The following is a 13,999-nucleotide window of genomic DNA, read 5'->3' as shown; positions in this document are numbered from 1 at the left end:
CTTTTATGACTGGAAGCTTGTACCTCTTGAGTCCCTTCATCCATTTCATTCACCCTCCAGCCCCTCTCCCTTGTGGCACCACTATTCTGTTCTCTGTATCTATAAGTCTCATTTATTTAGATTCCACATATAAATTAGTTCATAGGGTATTTGTCTTTCTCTGACTTAATTTCACTCATCATAATACCCTCAAGGCCCATCCTTGTAGTTGCAAATGGCTAAGTAGTATTCCAGTGTGTGTGTGAGTGAGTGAGTGAGTGAGTGTGCGTGTGTGTGTGTGTGTGTGTGTGTGGACATACTTCATCTTCTTATCCATTCATCCATCAGTGTATACTTATGTTGTTTCCATGTCCTGGCTATTGTAAATAATACTGCAGTGAACAAAAGGATGCATATATCCTTTCAAATTAATGTTTTCACTTACTTCGGATAAATGCCCAGAAGTAGAATTGCTGGATCATATGGTATTTCTATTTTTAATTTTTTGAGGAACTTCCATACTGTTTTCTGTGGTGGCTACACCAATTTTAAATCCCCACCAACAGTGCACAAAGGTTCCCTTTTTTCCACACCCTTGCCAAAAATTGTTGTTCTTTGTCTTTTTGAAATACTCATTCTAACAGGTATGAGGTGATATCTCATTGTTGTTGTGGTTTGCATTTTTCCCTGATGTTGAGTGATATTGACCATCGTTTCATGTGTTGGCCACCTGTATGTTTTTTTTTGAAAAGTGTCTATTCAGATCCTCTCTACCCATTTTTTAATTGGATCGTTTGCTTTTTTGCTATTGATTTGTATGAATTTTCAGTATATTTTGATGTTAACCCCTTATCAGATATATGATTTGCAAATATTTTGTCCCTTTGGGAATATTGGCTTTTAATTTTGTTGATGATTTCTTGTGCTGTGCAGAATCCTTTTAGTTTGATGTAGTCCCACTTGTTTATTTTTGTTTTTGTTGCCTTTGTTTTTGGAGTCAGATCCAAAATATCACCAAGAATGATGTCACGGAGTTTACCACCTATATTTTCTTCTAGGAGTTTTATGGTTTCAGGTCTTATGTTAAAATCCAATTCATTTTGAGTTAAATTTTGTGTATGGCATAAGATGGTGGTCTAGTTTCATCCTTTTGCATGTGGCTGTCCAGTTTTCCCAAAACCATTTATTAAGGAGACTGTCCTTTTTTCACTGTATATTGTTGCCTTCTTTATTTTAAATTAATTGACAAAATATGCATGGGTTTATTTTTGGACTGTGTTTTCTATTCCATTGATCTATGTGTCTGTTTTTATACCACATCCAGACTTTTTATCACCAAAGCTTTGTAATATAGTTTGAAATCAGGGAGCATTATATATCAAGCTTTGCTATTCTTTCTCAAGATTGCTTTAGCTATATGGGGTCTTTTGTGGTTCCATACAAATGTTAGGATTGTTTGTTCTCTATCTCTGTGAAAAATGCCACTGGGATCTTGATAGGGATTGCATTGAAGCAATCTTATTCAGTCAGTGGCTGATGGGAGTTAATATATAAATACCCCAGCTTCCTCACCTCTTGGTTGAGGTAACTGTGACCCAACTCACTCTATACGAGCTCTTGGCTTCTCTAGTGGGATTAAGCTCCAGTTCCTCAATTGGTAGCTTTTTAAAATTGAATTAAAATTTATATAACATAAAATCTATTATTTTAACCATTTCAAAGTGTACAAATTCAGTGGTTTTAGTGTATTCATTCGGTTGTACAACCATCACCATTATCTGATTCCAGAACATTTCCATCACCCCAAAAAAGGAACCTCATACCTGTTAGTCACTCAGTTCCCCTCTCCTCCCTTCCTTTGGCACCTATGAAGCTACTTTCTATCTCTGTAGATTTTCCAGTTCTGGACACGTCATTGTCCAGGATTGGCAAATGGAATCATATGGTATGTGGTCTTTTTTGTCTGTCTTCTTTCATTTAGCAAGATGTCTTCAAAGTTGATCCATATTATAACCTCTATTATACTTCATTCCTTTCTGTGTCTGGATAATGCTCAATTGTATGGCTAAGCCACATTTTGTTTATTCATTCATTAGTTGATGGACATTTGGGTTGTTTCTACTTTTTGGCTTTTAAGAATAACACGGCTATGGATATTTGTGCACACGTTTTTATAAGAACATGTTTTCAATTCTTTTGGGCATATACCTAGAATGGAATTGCTGGGTCATATGGTAACTCTATCTTTAACTTACTGAGGAACTATCAAACTGATTTCCACAGTAGTTGTGCCATTTATATTCCCATGAGCAATGTATGAGCGTTTCATTTTCTCCACATTCTTGTCAACACTAGTGACTATCTAGCTTTTTGATTCTAGCCATCCTGGTGTGTGGGAAGTGGTTATCTCATTTTGGTTGATTATTTCCCTAATGACTACTGATGTTGAGCATCTTTTAATGTGCATTCTGGCCTTTGGGTATATCTTCTTTGGAGAAATATCTGTTCAGATCCCTTTTCTATTTTTTAATTGGATTATTTCCATTTTTATTGTTGAGTTAAGAGTTCTTCAAATAATCTGGCTATTAGGCCCTTATCGTATATGTAATTTACAAATGCTTTCTCCTGTGGGTTTTTTCACTCTCACCAGTGTCCTTTGCTTTTAAAAACACACACACACACAACACTCAGGGGGGCTTGTTTTACTTAGAGTGGAAAATTATGCCAAGGACAAAATCAACACAAAGGAACAAATGACAAAAAGTAGCAGGAAAGAGACTCAGTTAAGTGCAGCTCCATGAGTCCAGCAGTTCTTTAGGTCATGGTTACATGTGGCCCACGGTAGGTGTCCATTTGTCCAATCTGTCTGTCCTCCCTAGATGGCAGAGTTGTACCTTTTCAAGTAGCAAATACTTTATTGGTTACTTTCCCTTCCTGTCCCTTCCTCACTTCTACAGGAACACTTAATCTACAAATAGTACTTTATAGGTCTTGCTCACGTTGCAGATTTGCTATTAGTGAATTGAAATTTCTTTTTCTTTCAAGAGGTTATGTACAGAACAGCTTTCACTTTGAGTGTTCCTTGTTCTCTCTTGGGTACTATGTGGTCCTGAATCTTCAAACTAATTTTACTTTGTGTGCACCTGTCAGTAATTCTTCTAGAAATAGCTTACACTTGCTTATCTAGGAATAATAAACTGTTTTTTTCAGCACTCATTGTAGCTTTTAGGAGAATGTGTGCTTTATAGTTTGAAATCCACAGCAGGTGGTAAAAACAGTATTTGTGGCTGTTTATAATTCCATGTCATTTGTCCCATAGGAATTTGACAGTGAATTTTCCAACTTAGGACTATTCACTCTTTTAAAGGAAGGGTCAGCCTTGTTACTTCTTTGGGTTGACTCTTGATCTCAGTGCAGTTGAGACCTAGTGGAGTGTCTAAGTCAGCCCGGGCTGCTGTAATATTATACTACAGACTAGGTGGTTTACACAACAGATATTTATTTCTCACAGTTGTGGGGCTGAGAAGTCCAGATCAGGGTGTCAGCATGATTGAGTTCTGGTGAGGACCCTCTTCCTGGTTTGCGGACAGCTGCCTTCTTAGTGTGTCTTCACTTGTCTACAAGAGGAAGCTCAAGTCTCTCTTATGAGGACATTAATCTCATCATGGGGGCTCCACCCTCATGACCTCATCTAAACCCAATCTCATTGGGAGTTATGATTTCAAAATACGAATTTTGGGGGATATAGTCATATAGTCCATAACATCTCGTGTATGTGGCTTTTGAATATCTCTCTTATTTATGAATCTGGGATGTTGATGTACAGATAATGATGACAGAGTCCTTTATCCATTGAGGATTGTGTCTGTGTGGTCCTAATTTGTTTCAAACTGTTTCACACAAGACCAGTTTCTGCCAGTTTGGAGGGGGAGGAATAGGAATTAGCAGCATGTAAGGAAGAATTCCTGACAGAACAGAGTGTCCTTTCTCATGTAGGGGTCTCCACATATTACACATTTACTCCAAAATTGTGAAAATACCCTGGCCACCGTGGCCTGGGACTTCCTATCATGACATACTTTTTCTAGGAGATCTGAGGATTATCTAATAGGTGGCTCACTGACTGTCAGAAGCCAAGCCAACACCACATAAAGATGTGAAAACATGGGGAAGACCAGCTGAGGAGAGCCAACCTCGTCTCACCAGTGTGAGGTAACGTGAGGAAGGGCAGCTGGTCCAGCCAAGGCAATGCCAGCCTCACTGGCACACTCACCTCCTTTCACCTGGCTCTGTACAGATGGACAGTGCTGTACATGCATCAAACACCCATGCGATGGTCAATGAGCGACATGGCCATCTAGAACATTGCATCTTTGAGGGGGATTTTCTGTAGGAGAGGGGACCAGGGAACTGTGGAGGGCATGATGGGGGAGGGTGAGAGAGACAGGGGAAGAGGCTGCAGCCTGCCCAAAGTTCCCATCACTTTGACACACTGAAGGGGTTAAGTCATTCTTGAACAGTTTATCGCTCATCAATTGTAATTAAATATGTTTATATTAAATTATGTTCTGTAATTAATGTAAAATCCTTTAGCCTGTGCTGTTATTAGAACCAGATGCTGAAGTACCAACAATATTTCAACATGACTGTGCTGCCTCGCCAGCTGTCTGACTGTAATTACTTTAATCTCAGCTTGTTATCTAATTATCACCTTTGTAAAGGGAAAAGTGCTCTCTAATGCTTACTGATTGTTTCAGAGGATGATGAGGAGCGGGGAACAGCTGTCAGAGATCGTGGGCCCTGCTTATCACAAGGAAGGAACTTATCCTGAAGCCTATTCAGGGCAAAACTGCTGGAAAAAAGAAAAAAGAAAAAGACGTCCCGGGCGGGAGCTGGGGACTGGCCTAGAGAGGGGAGACAGTTGGTGTGGTGGTGAAGGGTGCGGCCCCGGTGGGTAAACTGTCAGGTGACACCTGCCTCTTCCAGGATGGCTAGAGGACAAGCTACTCACTCTGTGTGGCTCTGTTGCTTCGGCTGTAACGTGGAGACAGTCACAGTGCTCGAATGGACCTCAGGACGGTTGCGAAGGTTCAGGGAGATGGTGCACATGATGAAGCCCTCAGCCCAGTGCTTGACAAGATGCACATACTCAGTAAATGTTAACTGTTCTGCTTCCTTTGGGAAACAAAACAAAACAAAAACAAAACAAAACAAAGCCCCTCACTGCTGGTTTTCTCCACTTCCATCTTAGCCTTTACAGCCAAATCCGAAACAATTGAAAATGGATGGGTACGTGCCAGCACCTTGGTATCATCAGTTTGTTTTCCAAATTATGTTCAAGTTCTGTCCTTTTGGGACTGAAACTTACCTTTGCATTGCTTTTTTTCAGAAATGGTTCACCAAGTCAGCCAAGAGTAGAAGTATGTTTTGTCAGGGAAGTCTTGGAGCTCTTCTGCGGAATAAACTATTTTGGAGTCTCTTTCAGTACTTTGTGCATACGTTCACCAGTCAGCAGCTGACATGGTAAGGGTGGTTTATTCCAAAATGATCATTAAAGCATATTCCCTTAGGATGTTTAGTAGGCTTTTAATACCCTCCCCAGCCCCGTGCTTTACCTCTCAGGAGCTGTGGCTTCCATCAGAGGAGAGTTGGCACTGCTCCCCCTGCCCTGGCAATAGCATGTCCACTAGACTGTGAGCACCCTAGTCATTTATATATACCCAGTGCATTGTCTCGCTGGACACATATTTTGTCCTCCGTGAGTGTTCCCTGAAAGAGCACCACAAATCAACCCACTGTCCGACCAGCCAGGGTCACCCGGGTTTTTTCTTTCCCAGGAATGTGAAGAAACACCACCTCCTGGGGCTGTGCAGTAGGTCTGTCTCTCAGGTTTGTCCTTGCCCCCCGTTAGTGCCTCGTCCTCACGCCAGGAAACTGTGAAGCAGGCCTGTGGGGGAGACCTGTGAGAGCACCTGGTGGGGGCTGACTGTCCCGGTGAGGAGTCAGCTGTGTGTCTGGAGCAAGAGGCCCCAGCTGGCCTACTCCGAGGCACACAACCTGAGGAGGGCAAAGCAGTGGGTCTCTAAAGTCAGGAATGCCCAGCTGCAAAGCGGGCTGCTTTATGAACAGGGGCTCCCGTCGTTCATGAGAAGAGCATTAGCGTTAGGAACTTCACGTAAAATCCCTTTGGTCGAAGGTATAAACCGGGCTCTGCAGTCACTCTTTGTTATAGTGTCATTGTCTATTGAACGAAATATCCCCAAATGAGAGAAATAACCCAGCAACGATTTCCTGGAGGAAATCTCTGCCTGTAGTCTCATCTCCCATCACTTCCCTTGTGGTTCTTTTCTCTTGTGCAATAGGAAGCTACCTATGATTCCTTGCAAGCAGTTTGCTGAGGCTCAGCTGTGCCTTTGTCCTGGCATGCCCCTGCTCCTGTTCTTCTGCGTCCTGTCTCTTCCCAGCTTTTGGTGACCATCCCACCACCACCTGTCGAGTAGACTATGTGCCCATCCTCTCTATTCCCATAGGGTCCTGGATTTTCTATATCAGAGATCCACAAATGTTTTGGTAAATAGCCAGATACTAAATATGTTAGGCTTGGTTGGCCATGGGTCTCTGTTGCATCTACTCAGCTCTGCCGTTGTAGTGGGAAAGCAGCCATAGGCAATATGTAAATGTGGCTGTGTTCCAATCAAACTTTATGGTAGCGCCCTACTTATTCTACTTTCTCTCTGCTCTTGGATTTTAATAGCTTGAGTCACTGCTCATAGATTGTTAATGTACCATTACTGAATTTTTCCTCTTGTAATGCCCTGTCACCCTAATCTGAACTCCTCAAGCTAGGAACTGTAGTGTCTTAGTCTTGATTTTCCCCCAAAAGCAGAGCTGAGACAAGATCCTGCCTACAAGATCCTATAGTTTGCTTTAGAAATTGATTCCAAGGAGCAAGAGTCAGGACCTAGGAGGTATAAACTAGAAGAAGGAAAGCCAGCCCAATGTTCATGTGCTGATCAGCAGTGTGGGCAACAGTGGCTGGGGTCCCTGAGGAGCCATGTAGAACTGGCCTCAGAATTGTCTGTCCACAGGACAAAAATGGGGAGCACTTATCTCCTGGTTCCATCCCTCACTGGAAGAGTCTTGCCCTACACGGTGTTAGCTCCCATGTGTCAGAACCTCTCATGAGGTTGGGGGCAGAGACCTCCCCAGGGCATGATCTTAATCTCTGAGCTTCCTGGCACCCAAGAAAACAGGGGAACAAGATGAGCCACCTAATTCTCATTACCTGATAGAAGAAAACTTATTTCTTCTAGAGAAACAGGCTTATTTTCCCTCCTCTCAAATTAAATTCCAAAAGGGATTTAAAGGAGTTTCCCAAGCAGGCTTGAACAGTAAAAATCATCTGGATGCAAATAGCCTAGAAAGAGGGGTTTTATCTGGGGCTTGACCAGTGCTTGATGCAAGTGGGTGCTCAATGAATAAAAGGATAATGGGAAGTGTTTTCAGTAGCAGACTTTCATAAGAGGCGGCATCCTGCCTCTGATGACTGGTATAAAAGAGGGACTCTACTGGTAAGGTTTGGGACTGCCACTGAGGGTATGTTTGGGGGCTTGAGGAGTAGCCAGTAGGTCTTTTCAGCTGCCCTTCTTGCTGACCCTCACCAGCCTCTGCGGTTTCCACTTTCCCGTGGTCTCTTTCCTTATTCCCCAACTTGGCTCCACGACCAGACTCTACAGGTGTGGCTTCCTCATGGGGGCAGGTGAGAACAGTCTTCCTGGGGCCCTCAGCCGGCTCAGGGCTTCTCTCCTGGGGAGGCCTGGAGCTGCCCCAGGCAGGCAGGCATCCTAGGGGCTCAGTCATTTCTCCTGCTGAGTGGCATCTCCCAGACCCCAGACAAGGCCACACTCCCTCTTGAATACATTTGCATCTGAGGGCTTCTATTAACAGATGGATACTGTGTCAGTCTGAAGGCCTCAGTTAAAATACTATGATCTGTCTCCCTGAGCCCAGGGAAATCTCATTATAAATAAAGTAATCTCATTTGCGGGTGTGTTCTATAACCCACAGGCTCGGAAATGTACAGATACAGTATGCCTGGGAAGTAGGGCTGTCAGATTAATACATTGTGTGAAAATTGGGGCCGGAGGTCACCAGTCTCCTGATACACAAATCTCCCTCTGAGAATCTCATTTCATTCAGACTATCAGTTAGATTAAAAATACCCTAATTATCCCACTGAAATTAAATTACTTTATGTTAGGGTGATATAATGAACAACCATAAAGAGGATATATACAACCAATCATCTTATTAGTCACAGCAAGACCAGACCATACACTAAACGGACCTTGCTGGTTATTGTCAGCTAGTCTGTCGCACAAACAAGGGACGATGAAAGAAGAAAATGAGAGAGGTTAGCACTGGTTCTGCTTCTGGTGGTTCATGTGTTTTTTCCAGACAGGTGTGGGGTCCTCCTGTGTTCCTCCGCTGAGTTGCTAGGAGTTTCCCCATGAAGGTACCACCCTGGTCATTAATGAAAGAGCTATGAAGAGTCCGCTGCATCCTTGACCTTACTCACTGCCATGGTGGCGTGAGGCCTAGGGACTTAATGGATAGGACCAAGCATTCACTGCCCTTCGCTTTTTATCCCACAAACCTCCACAGTGTCTGTCAAGTGATGGGACTCTGTTGCCAAGAGAGCAACATGAGTTGTCCTCCACAGAAAGACTAACCTCTGTCTCTTGTATTTGTTGATAATGCTTGCTGCTATAGAGCCACGCCCAAATCTTAGTGATATAACACAATAAATGTTTACTTCTTGCTAAAATGACTAACATAGGTCAGCGTGTGTGTGTGTGTGTGTGTGTGTGTGCATATGTGTCCACACAGTCATTCAAGAACCCACCTTGTGGCTCTGCCCCCCTCTAGCTCAGAATTCACAGTAATGAGACTATCGACATTTTGGGGCTCACTAATTCCTTTTTACGGAGGGCTGTCTTGTGCATTGTAGGATGTTTAGCTGCATCCCAGGTCTCTCCCACTAGGTCCCAGTAGGACATTCTCCCAGTGTGACAACCAAAAATGTCTCCAGACATTGCCAGATACATTTGGCGAGAGGGGCCAAATTTGTCCCCAGTTGAGAAGCATTACTCTAAGACAACAGAGCCTTCTGCGTTCCTCAAGGAGTCGGAAAGATATAGCAAGGAGGATTCTACAAGAGGTTTTTATAAGCCGTGTCTGGACGTGGCATACATCACTTCCACCCACACTCTCATAGGCAGAAATCACATGGCCTCACCTAAGTAAAAATGTCTAGAAGTGTCTAGAAGTGTGTCCAGGAGAAAAAGGAAATGGAGTTTGTTCAACATGAGGCACTTCCTGCCACACTGGCCTTCTTCAAGGACAAACCAAGGATACACCAGAACCTGGGATTTGGTACCTCCCTTTACTAGCACCCGAGGCTTTCAAGACTGCTGGTTGCCACCCTGGGAACCCACTTAGGCCTGCCTTTTTATGTCTCTACCTTCTTTTGCTTCCCTATCAAAGCTAATCTGTCTTCCCTTCCATTATTTTTGCAGAACCCTGATTTCTAACGAATTAAATAATCTAATCCAGGCTGATGTGGTTAAAGGAAACTGATGGGCTCACGTAAAACTCTTCTGAGGAGCATAATTATTAATTTTTAACAGAAACAGAGAGATATAGAAACAGAGAGATAAAGAACCACCCCAGCAGATTGGGCAGAGAGGAAGGGGCTGAGCTGTGGGTGGATTATTTGTGCAACATGCTTGTTAACAGGATTGTTATAAATAGAAAAAAATATTGACAATAGTTTAAAAGTTAATGCCATTATCTTGGGTAGATCTTTTTATTAAATGATAAGCTAATAAGAAATAATCTACCAAAATGAGCATGTTGTGGACTACATGACTGTGTCCCTCCAAAATTCCTATGTGGCAGTCCTAACTCCCAATGAGATGGTATCAAGAGGCAGGGACTTTGGGAGGTAATTGGGTTTGGATGAGGTCATGAGAGTGGAGCCTTCATGATCCCCATAAAATTAGGAAGACAAAGAGAGCAGAGCTCACTCCTCTAGCCTTGGGAGGACATAGCAGTAGGGTGGCCACTGTAAACCAGGAAGAAAGCCCTCACCAGAATAAAATCTGCTAAAACCTGGATCTTGGACTTCAGGTCCCCCAGAAGTGTGAGAATATCTGTTAAATCACCCAGTCAATACAACGCAATATTGTGTATTGTGGCAGCCCAAACTAAGACAGAGCACAATGTACTTTAACTCTTAAATAAAAGATTTCTACATGAGGTGAGCCTGTGTTTGGACAGTTTGGTCCTTTGGGTGACCAGCTCTCTCCATCATCTCAGGTGTCCATGCACATAGATAGCAGCTGGAAGTTAAATTGTTTTTATTATTATCATTTTTAAGGGCACACAATTGAACTTCTCTCTTAGGCAGAGGATATGTAGACAGAGGTGGTTGGAAAGAGATCACCCAGTGGGTGCTGGTATCCCATTATTGGAGTCAGTACCTTACTGTTTTATTATTATATTACTTATCACCGTCAGTGCTTTTGTCTGTGTGTGTGGGCTGTTTTCCAGAGAGGTCTAGGGATACACTCTGATTTACCAACTTACTCCTAGGTGACGTCACACCTTAAAAATTGTGCTACAAAGTAATGCTGCGGTGGAGAGTGTTTCGGGGTAGGAGACTGGTACCCTGAAATCCTGACTTGGCTGTGCCATTTCCCTTGTGATTGTGGGTGAGTCAGGTCTCAGCCGTGGCAGATAAGGCTCTGAACACCCTGATAGGTTTTTGCCAGACAGTTCGTAGCCCTACCCCCACCTCCTAATGTGGCCTTCTCCATGCTGCAGCCAGAGAGCCACTTTCTACAGGTGTGATATTGTCTCTCCACCCACACTGCCACTTACAACTTCTCCATGGCATCCATTTGCATTCCAAATAAAGACAAAACTTCTTTACATGTCCTGCAAAACCCTGCAGGGTCTGGACCCTTCTCAGGCTCCTCTGGTGCCATGCTCCTCTGTGCTCACCAGGCTGAATGTATCCTAGCCTTTTCCCCAGTCCTCAGCACACTGCTGCCCAGGTAGGGCTGTGCACCTGCTGGGCCCTCTGCCTCAAGGGTTTTCCTGTCTCTCTTCTATTGGTTAACTTTTCTCTTTAGTTCTCAGCTGACAGGCCGCTTCCTCGGGGACACTTTCCAGGCGTGCTGACTAGGTCTGGTTCCCCTCTCCCAGGCTCTCTAGGTACCACCCGCCACATAGCATTGTCAGAGTTGCAGTTTTTCATTTGTTGGAATAATGATTTGAAAGCAGCCTGTCTCCATCATTTGCTTGCAAGCACCATGAAAGCCGTGACTAATAGCTGTGCTCGTTGTATCCCAGGGCTTGGCACATAGTAGGTGTGAATACATTTTTCTTGCATGAGTGCATTGAGGATTTGGGCTGTCTGGGAATATTAGTCAATCAGGCTTGATGCAGGAATGCAACCTGTTTGATTCCCCTGCAAAACGGCTGACAAATCTCATTTTTATATTTTTGAGGGGTGCCCTGAAGAAAGCACAGTGAAACAACAACAACAACAACAACAACATCTAGCATTCATTAAATCTTTGTCACCTTGACTTAGTTGTTTCTACTGGAAATCTTAAAGAGCCTGGAAACCCCATAGTCTTCCAAAGCCTTTTTATTTAAGATGCATTTCCCCCGGGGCAGTGCTTATGCACCTAGCAACCCCAGGAGCCTGACTCTGGTGGAAAGCATGGTTTGTGGCTAGATAGCCTGGTTTGGGGCAGGAGAAGACTGCTAATCGTGTAGCAGTGACTCCGGCACTCCGAGCTCACTAATTCCCTGCCGGGGTTAAGGGATGAGGTGAGCAGCCCGAGACTGTGTAGATGTGAAAGTGGGAGGAAGGTTGGGCAGCCCCAAGGGAGCCTCAGCCTCTTATGATTCACGCCATGCAGCCACCTCTCAGCTCTGAACAGAGTGAGGTATGAAGTCATTTCCAAAGCAGCATCTATGAAATTCCATTACACGGTGCTTTTCAATTTAAGGGGAAAGACCTTTGCAGAAACTAATTTGCAGTTGCTTTAATCACGGAGCTCAGAGACAGCACACTTTCCCCATCGCTGCGGCTAAAAAGGCTCACACTGGTTTTGCAGATTGGGCTTCCCGCCCCCTACCCCCCACCCCCACCTCGGCTGGCTCCTGGATTCCTTCTGTGGTTGTTGTACATCCCGTAAGTTTTGCAATTTTTGAGACACAAAGGGAGTAATTATATTCAGTCCTCCTGGTGAATGTAAATGTTGTGGAATCAGAACTCATTTGAAAACACTCAGAGTTAAATCAAAGCAAATGGAATCGCTCTAGGAAGGGGATCATCTTGGGGTTGTTTCTTTCCCCCTGACAGCCCCTCCTGCCTCCCAGTGCCTGTCTCTTGGATCCCCATGTTCTCTCTTTCACTGACACCACTGCGATTGTGTGGAGACCTGGAGAAGGATGCCAGGGACTGTAGAAAGTGAAAGCATTTGATGAGGAGTCAGGAAACCTGTGTCCTGTCTCGGTGCCCCTGGTCACCAGATTTAGAGCCTTAGGAGGTTCATTCAGCCTTTCTGGAGGTCTCATGTGCCAAATGAAGGCCCTCACACTTACCTTGAAGATCGCATGGGGTTTGGGGGAAGATTGAGTGACATAAAACCTGGGGGGGAAGCATGTGAGTTCCCCCTAAAGGTAAGGGGGTGTTAGGGAGTTGGTGATACTGGTTTCCTAAGGGTGTTTATTAGAGGGTGGTTGCCTCAGTCCAAAGACTTCCTTTAAGGACCTCAAACTCCCCTACATAGACTTTACAGCTGCCTGAAATTCTGCTGGGTTTGAAGCTTTGAGGCTCCTGGAATCTCCTGTGAAAATAGAAAGATTGAGGTTGGGGGGTGGGGTGGAATCCCACTAAGTGCCCCATTATAGGTTATCAGACATTTAGCAGGGATTTGTTTATCAGGCAGCCACTGACTTCTTGGGGAGAAGAATAAAGAGACCAATGTATGGAAATAGGGGGGTTTTACAGGTTGGAAGTTTTTGGGGGGATGTGGGGGGGGGGTCGTGAATATCTTTATAATGCGGTGTCCTGGCCGACTTGTCAACACACACAAGGTACAAAGACATAAGGTACAGGGTGCTAATACATCAGGTACTGGATTGAGTTTCCCTTGCTTAGTGAGTATTCGTCCTTCTTTTTGGCTATTAGCCACTAAACACACTTCATAGGACTGCAGGGATCTCCACACAACACACACATTATGGAGGCTGAAAATGCCAGATACTTGTTTTCCCAGACTCCTTTGCAGCTAGGACTCTGGCGAATGACCCAGGCTTTGGCAACGCATCTGCCCCAGGCTGTGAATTGCGAGCTGCTGATGTGTTGGGACAGGGACTGAGAGGGGGGTGTATCGATGGCAGCCACATCCTGCTTGAGGTGGCAATCATGACAGCGCTCCGGTGTTAACATCCAGCATGTGTCTGGGGACAGTGGCTGTGGCAGAGGTTTCTTCAAGGGACTCCCTCTGTGATGTGATTTTGGGTGATATTCCTGGCAACATCAGCTTTAAACCTGTTTTTCAGCCCTTCGAGAGATCTGTGGGCTCTCCAGAATTCTTTTGATAAATCCCTTTTCATCCTAAAGTAGCCAGATTTCATTTCTGTGGGCCACAATGCAAAATCCTGATTATAATGTGTATCTATGTCTTTGTCTGTATCTCTGTATAATATACTTAAATCTTCACAAGTACCCTATGAGATTATGTATCTATTGCTTGCATTTTATGATGATAAAGTCGAAATAAAGGAGGAGGGGTCAGGCAAAGATGAGTAGATATTTCAAAGTAGAACCGTTGAACTCTGGCATCTGGGCAAGATGAGCATGAGAGTGTGAGGAGGACCTCACAGCATTACTTGCTGAGAGGACCCAAGTGTGACCTGACTACACCGGTGCAAG

At 44.2% G+C, this 13,999-nt stretch overlaps 1 protein-coding gene across 10 annotated transcripts in view; it reads left to right on the top strand.

Moving 5' to 3' along the window:
• Positions 1 to 13,999, top strand: part of LOC112930601 (uncharacterized) — a 171,356-nt gene that overhangs the window by 84,806 nt on the left and 72,551 nt on the right. The gene's annotated exons all lie outside the window — the stretch shown is intronic.

The sequence above is a fragment of the Vulpes vulpes genome, chromosome 5, assembly GCF_048418805.1.
Source record: "Vulpes vulpes isolate BD-2025 chromosome 5, VulVul3, whole genome shotgun sequence".
In the NCBI taxonomy this organism is placed as follows: Eukaryota; Metazoa; Chordata; class Mammalia; order Carnivora; family Canidae; genus Vulpes; species Vulpes vulpes.
The sequence above is the reverse complement of the archived record's forward strand: the minus strand, read 5'-3'. Positions and strand labels throughout refer to the sequence as shown.